Source organism: Pinus tabuliformis, chromosome 5_1 (genome assembly GCF_031772625.1).
Source record: "Pinus tabuliformis cultivar Carrire ecotype Pingquan chromosome 5_1, CPIR1, whole genome shotgun sequence".
Classification (NCBI taxonomy): Eukaryota; Viridiplantae; Streptophyta; class Pinopsida; order Pinales; family Pinaceae; genus Pinus; species Pinus tabuliformis.
The window spans coordinates 430,311,679-430,321,899 of record NC_142305.1 but is presented as its reverse complement, the minus strand read 5'-3'; positions in this window follow the sequence as shown (position 1 = coordinate 430,321,899).

Below are 10,221 nucleotides of genomic sequence, written 5' to 3'. Positions count from 1 at the left end.
AGCCAGGATGATAAATGATAATGAGATTTGTGGAGTCCCTGAGGTGATGAAGATGAAACCAAAACATCTTTTCTCACCTACACAGAGAGTGCTTAACTTGTCGTATCCCAAGGGAAAAATATTTCAATATGTTCCTCGGTAACAGCGCCAAAAGATGTTGTCGCTTCCAGAGACAGCCTCAAATTTCTTACAAGACCAGTGCCTAGTAACATCTAGATTTTATGTGTCTCATATGATTTCCAAGAAAACAGGGACATCATATACATTTTATACACATATGTAAAAACATACAATAAAACACGGGTTGGCTCATTCATCTAAGGACATAAGCCATGTATTTCTGGTATTCTTTCGCATATACAATTCATAGAAATATATGTATGAACTAGTGGAGGCCGAGTAGTTCGAGGATCTACAGTTTAATCAGCTTTTGCAGAGTAATGAATGAAGATAATGAGCTAGAATAACTCATCATATAAATATTTAAACTTCAAGAATTCTACACTTATCTGAGTTAAAGACAGATATAATGGATGAAAGAGGATTGGGTGCTATGATTCATGGAGCGCTATTTAAAGATATAATCCCAAAGATACATACATGCATGTGCATTAACAAGTAAATAAAAATGAATCTGTAAGAACATATGAAATATTTCTGGCAGCTACAATTACATGAAATCAGAGAGGAAATGTGAACATAATGGAATTTAAATAGAGAGGGAACATATTGTAGTACTCGAATGTAGGAATCACCACCATTTCATTAATATTCTGAAAGATGCAAGCCTTGAAGTCATACAATCTCAGAAATAACATGTAGTTAATCTTTAGGATTCAGAACCTTTTATAAGTGTTTCTTCCTCCCTTTTATAAGGAGAGGGAGAACATGGAAATTACAAAATATCTCAGGCTAGAGCTTCCAGCTGCCTGCATGACAAGTTGTCTTGGTGTGTAGGCTTTGTCACCTCTAATTATTACAACAGAAAGATACTTTTCTTGAAAATAAAATAGAATAACAATAGCGATCATAAAACAACAAAACAAAATTAACAAGTGAAACTGAAATGATAGTCCTGTAAAAATATCTCCATGCCACTCTCTTTGCTGGCCTCTGGTCCAAATGTGTTTCTGCTACATTATGCCTCATGCTCTCTCGGCCAATTCCCTGTCGCTTTCGGTCTTAATATCTTTAATTATTTTCTTTCAGGAAGCGGGAGCGATCACCCATAACGGCCATAACATATTTATAACACAGTTGCTGACTCATCCATCCCTTTAACTTCCTATATCATGCTATCGGAGCCATGATATGCCCAACAATACTATCTTAACGTTGAATCATAGGTTCTCGTTATTATCCCTTTGCACTTAAAAACATTATAAAATAGGTGAGTTCCGGGATGCCCCTTTCTGCATTCTTTCTCATATGACTGGGGGCAGTGACCTGGCACTTAACCTTATATCAGAGATCGACAATCGAGACTTTTCTAATCAAAGCCTCAGTTGCACCCTCCTAACTCTTGCGATTGCGATATGCAATGAGTCGAGACCTTTGATCGCCGATTTACGAGATGACGTCATACTTTTTCACATGTCACCTTGTGAGTGGTGACATGTGTCACCCTATTTTGGCCCCTTATGACCCCTAAAAACGATAAATATGCATGCCACGTGTACTCCGTACTACCACGTCATGATGATGTCAGTCGCCACGTGGGTTTATCGAGACCAATAGTATTCCGCCACGTGGCCTATTGGAGGAGAGAGAAAAGGCTTGTCCTTCTCTGGTTTTGCAACTGATTTCCTTTGTTAATCGCAATTGGCCCTCCTCGGCACTTTAACACTAGAGGCCCAAATCTTGGTGATTTTTAATGTTATCAGCCTTTGGTAGTTTCATGACGCCGTATTTGATTGTACCCTCTGGTACTTGTGATCATTGATATGTCGATTCAGACTGAACCTTCGATTGATCGCCGCCAAGACCTCTGATCGCCGATAGACTATGGGCCATGGACCTCTGATCATCGATTTCTAATATCGGCTATCGTTGATCGCAAGTTCGTTGTGCCCTCTACTGTTGTTGCTTTGTCAAAACTCCGATTGCGATATGTGACATGACTATGACCTCCGATGCGCAAGCCCTCCAATACAAGACCTTTGATTTGTGATTTGCGATATCGGTGATCGTTGATCGTAGATTTCATTGTCTTCCCCTACTACTACTTTAGTAAACTCTGATTGCGATTTGCGATGAGCCTTACCCTTGGTCCTTTTCTCTTTGTTTTTTAGCTTTCAAAGGGTAGCTTCAATATGCTCTAACTTCTGATCCAGGAGTCCATTTTTGGATTTCCACATACCATTGGAAAGCTTATTCTGAGCACTATCCATTGGAGGGGGTCTGATTTAGACTTATAGGCTTTTGTGGCCTAGAAGATGGCTGCAAAATTCTATGTTCTTTCGCCCTCTTTGTATAGCTGGAACTCTTTTTTCAGAAGGTGACAACATAGGGGAAGATATCCAAAGGATTGTGAGGCATATCCTAAAGGTGATCACTGAAGAGCACAACAAGAATTTAAATAAGTCGGTCTCCATGGAGGAAGTGACATTGGCAGTGAATGAAATGGCTAATGGAAAAGCCCCTAGACCGGATGGATTTACTATAGATTTCTTTAAAGCTTGCTGGGAAATTGTCAAATATGATATTTATGAGGTGGTAGCAAACTCCCAAGAGTCAGAAACAATTCTCAAAGCCCTGAATTCGACTTTTATAGCCCTTATTCCCAAGGAGGAATTGGCCAATACCCCTGAAAAGTTTAGACCGATATCCCTGTGCAATGTTTTCTATAAAATCATATCCAAAGTAGCAGCTAATCGGATGAAAAAAAAAAAATCTACCTTACCTGATCTTGGAGGAACAATCGGGTTTTTGTGTAGGGCAAATAGATTTTGGACAGGGTAATCTTGGCGCAAGAAATAGCTCACTCGTTGAAGACCCAAAAAAAGGTTGGTATGATTATGCAATTAGATTTATCTAAAGCTTATGACAAGATCAACTGGGAATACATGGTAGCGGTGTTACAAGCATTTGGATTCGATGAACACTTGATCAACTAGATTATGGCAATGGTCTCATCACCTAGTTATTCAATTTTAATTAATGGAGCCCCATCAAAAACTTTCTTCCCGTCCATATGAATTTGGCAAGGGGACCCATTGTCTCCCTTCCTATTTATCTTAATGATGGAAGGACTTGGGAGGGCGATAGGAGCGACCAACAGAGAAGGAGACATAAAAGGACTTAAGCTGCATGAGGATGCTCAAGCAACCACTCATCAACAATTTTTGGATGATACCATGCTTCATGGAATTCCTATGGTAAAGGAGGCACGTCATTTTAAAGCCATTATGGAGACCTTCATGAAGGTGTTAGATATGGAGTTAAACTAGTCAAAGTATATGATTTTCTTTTTTAACACTCACATTGTTATCCAGAGAAATCTATTAGCTATTCTAGGGTTCCAAAGGAAACCCCTCCCTTCTAAGTATTTAGGGGTTCCCCTAACAGTGCAAGCCTGGAAGAAATCCAACTAGGAGAGAGTAATCTCCAACCTTGAAGATAGGGTTAAAAGATGGATAGTGAGAGCATTGAATTTGTCAGGGTGATTGGTACTAGTAAAGGCGATGTTGCAAGCTATCCCAGGGTATATGTTATATGTTCTTCATGCACCTAAGGGAGTGCTCCACATAAGGGATGTCAAAATAAATTTCCTGTGGTGACGAGCAAAGGAAAAACGAAAATGGGCACTGGTGGCATGGAACGCGATCTGTAAACCCAAGCATGCAGGAAGCCTTGGGCTGCAAGACCCTGAGATAATTAACAAAGCAAATGGGGCCAAATTGTGGTGGAAATGGTTAAAAGGAGGGGAGACACCATGGGAAAAACTATGGAAAGCAAAATATGCCCCTAATTGTCAACTAAAAGACCTAGTAAGGCTCACAGGTTCAATCCATGTATCGGCTATATGGAACCTGACATGGACTAACAGAGAAATTATACAACAACATAGCTTTTTGTAAATTAGAAACGAAAAGGACGCCCTATTCTGGGAGGATGCCTAGCAACAACAACCAAAATTAAACAAACCATAATGGTAGCGTCTTTAGGTAGCCACAGAGAAACAGGGGCACAGGGAAGTCCACCAATTTTGGGCTCAAGGACTGGAAAATAACAAATGGAGAAGATGGAACTTAAACATCCTCCACCAGGAAAATCTAAGTGATTCATACATACAAAATATCACAGAGGAACTTACCAAAAGACAAATTTTGGCGAATGATGATTGGGACCAACTTTGATGGGGGCATCGAGAAGGGGGAGATTTCAACCTCAATGAAGCCAAGGCTTACCTTCGAGTTGAACATATCGAATTCAATGACCCACCTTAGAGTAAAATCTAGGTGGCCCCTCACTTGCCAAAAATTAAAATGTTTTTTATGGTTAAAATTACACAGGGAGGTGCTAATCTGGTAGAATTTAGTTAAGTGAGGGATGATTGGTCCATCATGGTGCTACCTATGTGAGAGAGAATAAGAAAACCTTAAGCACATTCTGAACACTTGTACATACACAAAATCTCTATGAGAATGGCTCACCATCATCTACGAACAAACTAATAGAAACAAGGAAAATATAAGGGAAACAATTAGAAAATGGCAGTTATAATATACTAAGAAAGAAGTGGTAAACGTGACCTGGAACTTGATTCCGGGATTTATCCTCTGGTCAATCTGGAAGGAACGCACCCGCCGAATATTACGTTATAAAAATCTCCCAGTTGCAAACATGATGGAAGAATTCACCATCAACTTAAGAAAACCATAAGTAGCAGAATAATTCAAACCTCGGGGGAACAAGCTTCCCCTCCAAAAGCGAGAATTTTAAAGTTTTTCGACCTGGATTACCTGAGTGGTTCCAACCATAGACCAAGAGAAATCCCTAGAAAGTTGGGCTCTACATTGTGGTAGGCTCCTCCAGAGGGTTTCTGGAAATTGAACTTCGATGGAGCATCCAAGGGAAACCCAGGAAAGGCTTGAGTCAGAAGAATCATTCAAGACTGGACAGGTAAAATTCAAAGGTTATACTCATCAATATGTGATAAGGCAAAAATAATGTAGCAAATTTCCAAGCCCTGGAGCAGGGGTTGGAAACGTTGCAATGAAGGAGAATGGTGAATGTAATAGTGGAGGGGGATTCTGCATTAGCTATCCAAGTGACACATAGACTGCAATGTGGCTCTTAGATGAATAAATTCACGAAGAATTGGTGCCTCGCCCAGATAATCAAAAGTATTAAGGAACACATGGGGGAGTTGAAAACGATGGAGTTTTCCTTGGTAAGACACTCGGCTAATGCATTGGAAGACAGAGTGGAAAACGAAGGGGTCAAGAGTGCTAGGTTGATTACCGAGTTGGCCTAGGAGGACATAGTGGACAGATAGCTAAAGGATGACTGTCGAGCACTAGCGGAGCTAGATCACTCCACGTCAAAAGGACGAAGCGACAGACACAAGGTGGGTCAGGATGAGGGCATTGACCCACCTATTGAAATGAATATTTAATAATCACCATGAGTCGACAAGTAGAAGTTGTTAGGGATGATCGAGGAGGTACATGTTGTCAATATATGAAGGACATGACGGTCGCTGATGGGAAGGAGAAGAACCCAGTTTCACTCAATCGTCAGTCAAGAGGTGGCATTAATAGGAAATGATGGTTTAAGGAGTGGAGAAGGACAATGCCCAACACAAAGCTCTACTAGAATAGGATAATGGAAATAATGAGCCTGCACAGACTATATGCATAGGTGAATGAGGAGGAAGATGGCCCCATCCTCACACCAATGTATTGTAACACCATTGGTAAGTGGAAGTTGCTGGAAATAGATGAGGAAGGTGCTCAAAGGATGGGGTAAAATAATTTGTTTTGGATGTTTCCTTTATATGTTAAGGATGGAAGACACATTGGCTACATAGTGATAAGTGTGAAGGATACAAGGAGGAACAATAGCGAGAGAGAGTTTGTTCATCAGAGAATTCGGCCTCCAAGACAGTTATGGCTAAGGGGAGAAATGTTGGTGGTAGGCCGCGAGGGAGACCAAGAGCGGATTCTTAGAGCTCCGCAGCTGGTAAGGGGAACATAATGGAGGATGTGACAAGGGAGGCATCACTAAACTATCACGCAATTGCGCTGGAGAAAGGAAAAAAATTGTTGAAATCTGGGAAAATGAAGTAAGAAGCATCCCAGACAACAAAATTGAGGAAGAGGTCGACTGGATCATAGACACGGGGAAATCTCGAACGAGGTAGATGGTCTATCAGAGAACTTTGGAGACAGCATGGCACGTTAAAACCTTAGTGGGAAAGTTGCAGGTGAAGGCCGCGGAAGATAAAACCAAGCATCAAATGGAACACCAGCTGCAACTAAAGGAAATTGAGAAATGGTTGTAGGTTGTAGAGGAGTCCCTCCAAAGGGTGGAAAACATAGAGCGCCTACAAGATGATAAAATTGGAGATATGAACAAAATGTTCTCAATTTACCTGAAATATATCCATAACCTGGATATCACACTAGGACAAGGACAGGGAGATCTGGCCAAACTAACAAAATATAGGGTCAGACAGGTAACTGAAGCTAGTAGCGAGCAACCGGCAACACAGAAAACAGGGGCGTCTGCAACAGCAACTCCAACGGAGAAGATTACACTTGTACCCGGGTTAGGTGTGGCAGAAGCTCCATCAATGTCCCTGGATAAATGATCATGATTTTGTGTCTATTTTTGTTTTATTTTGTCGAGTGGCTATGTAGGTCGATTCATAGTAATATGATGATAGGTAGGTTTGTAGGTGTAGAACATAAAGATAGATTTACAGACAGACTACCTTCAAGTGGTAAATGGCTAAGTAGCAGTAGAAGAAAAGAAAATTTTGCAGATATGCCTAGGAGATACCATAGACAAAAAAACCTTATGGCATGTCTGGCTAAGTTTTGTGCAAGACTATATTTTACTATAGCTGGTCTCATTTCCAATCTAGCAGACCTACAGGTTATGATGTATTATATTGTTCTATAGTAATATAAGGTTTTCTACTGACTTACAAAAAAAAGTGTTATATATATATATATATATATATATATATATATATATATATATATATATATATATAACAAAATCTAATTAAAAAAAATGTTTTCGACTTTTAATTTAGCTAATATTTTATTTAGGTACAATTAATTTTATAAAACAAATTCCTATATTTATTATTAAAAAATATTTAAAATATAAATTTATTTAAATTTAAAATAAAATTAAAAATGAAATAAAATTTCTTATTTGATTTAATAGAGGTTTACCATGAGCAACCATATTCATTATGTCAATTTAAAGTTCCTAATTTATTTATTTATTAGAGTTGTATAGTTTAATTGTTTTCTATTTTGAAATTTTTTGGGGCATATTTCTGATCAAATTTGTTCAAAATTTAAAATGCATTTTTAATAACAAAAAAAAACGAAAATTTATTTCACTAAAATCCTAAAAAAACTTTAAAACGTAAAATAATTAAAAATAAAATTTACCATAGAAAATATTTAATAAACATGTTAATATTGCAGATAACATATACAATAAATAACATGTTTTAGATATTTTTTTGAACCCAACGTTTCGGACTTCTAAGTGAGTCCATCATTAGGGGAACGCTATTTGTTTTATGGATTCATTATTCAAATATACAATGAAAGTTAAAAATAATAATAATTAAAACCTAAATTATAGTTTTTTTTTTTTTTTTTCCTGCATTTCAAAGGTTTTCTGTGGTTTTCTAAGTTGTTTTTGGTCTTCAAGGGTTTTCTTGATGGTTTTTTAGGTTTTTTTTGTGGCTTTCAAGGGTTTTCTTGGTGGGTTTTTGTAGTTTTCATGGTTATTTTCATGATTTTTTTTGTAGTTTTTGTATGTTAGGTTTTTTTTCAAATTAATTTATTTTATTTTGCAGAAAACAAATAAAATAAAAGAGACAAAAATGATAGGAAACCTACCTCAGCTTGAGCCTTTGGGTTGTTGGCAGGGTTGATGGTAGCTAGATTGAGTTTGTCCATCTCGATCGAGCTTAGAAATATTATGTCAAATTCCTTTTCCTCTCGTGGTCCGAGCAAAATGACTTGCACAGGTCGCAATTGGGGTATTTGAATTAGAAATAACGCTTGATCGAGCAATATTTTTTTATCAAGCCAAAGGCTCGATCGAAATATATAGCTCGATCAAGCCATAACTCTTGATCGAGTCGTTAACTCAAGTTAGAAAACGACTCGATCGAAATATGTTTAAGAACCTTAATAGATCAATTGAGCACTTAAAAATTGTTTGATCAAGCATCTGTTTTCAGCAAAACGCGCCCTCGTTTTGCCAAAAAGTTTAACCCAACTCCATACTTTGACCCATAATGTAATATTAAAGAGAGATGATTGTTTCATGTATGATAAACCTCCTAGTAAGATGTTTATTGACATAGTGAAGATGACAAAGAATAAAATGAATCTTATTTCAATGATTTGTGATAGACATGATGACTCATTCACTCATAAAGCAACTTGTTTAGATGGTTTTTGGCTGCAACGTTTCATATTTTTTCTTCTACATTCTAGTGGCATAAGACTATTGCAGCAAAATAAGATGGTTGAAGGGTTGTCTCTCATTCAAGAGCTAGTCAGTTCATGTGAGAGTTGCATTCTACCAACGACACATAGAGAAAATCTTCTGAACAGAGTATCTTATAGGGAAAATGCACCATTGGAGCTGGTTCATACAAATCTACATGAAATAGACCCATTCAATAGGAGGAAGTCACTACTTCTTAACTTGCACAAATTATTATAGTAGAAACACTTGGATGTATTTCCTTGCAAATAAATATGAAACACTTGACGAGTTTTAAGAATTCAAGGCATTGGCCGAGAAGCAAGGTGGTCTTCAAATTAAAGTGTTAATATTATACAAAGGAGGTGAGTATAATTATCAATATTTTCATAACTTTTGCAAACAACATAGGATCAAAAGAAAATGCACAATAAGGTGCATACTTCGGTAATATGGTGTAGTTGAAAGAAAAAATAGAATTATCATGAATATGGCTAGAAACATGTTGAATTCAAAACTTCTATCAGTTTATGTTGTGAATAGATCTCCCACTAAAAGTGTGAAGAACAAAGTTGCATAAAAAGCATGAAGAGGTATGAGTTTTAATGTAGCACACTTCAGAGTATTTGGTTATGTGGCACATGCTCATGTGCCTAAAGAGTTGAGAAGAAAGCTAGATGATTGAAGTGAAAAGTACATATTTCTTAGGTATAGTGATTAGTACAAGGCATACAAGTGATATAGTCCAATCACAAAGAAAGTAATAATCAGTTGAGATGTTAAATTTGAATAAGATGATGGGATGGAAGCATTAACAAGACTATAATTATTGGAGTAGCAGTGCCTTAAGAATACGATGAAGTAGAGGAGATAATTGCATAAGGACAATGAGGTTCAATAACTTAGTCATCAATAAGAGGCATTCCAACAAGATCTCCAAGAAATTCTACTCAAGGTGAGTCATATACTCTAGCAACTTAGACTACTGTATCTCAATCAAGTAGTGAATTTAATCCTATTATGACTTCTTTAAGGTCTAAAAATACTAGATGTTTGAAAAAAATCTAGGAAGATCTTTGACGTGAATTCAAATTTTGCATTGTTTACTTATCAACATACATGATTTGAAGAAACAATTAAAGAAGAAAATTGGATCAAAGCAATGAATGATGAGACAAATTCCAAAGAGAAGAGTAATACTAAGAATATAGTAGAATTATCATAAAGGAAAAGATCACATTGGTGTAAAATGGGCTTACAAAACTAATCTTTAATGAAAAAGGAGAAATAGAAAAGTATAAGGCTATATTAGTAACAAAAGGTTTTATGCAGCCCCAATGGTTACCTTAGTTGGTCAAGTCCCTGTTGCTAAGTACCTCCCAAGTTGGGAGGTCACGAGGTCAAATCTCCTCGACGCCCTTAGGGTTAGTCCCTGCTTGTTTGGTCGGTGGGAAAATCCCTTCAGGTTGATTTGCCTAGATTTTTCCCATGGATGTAGCAGCCACCCAGTGTCTGTGAACCACACTT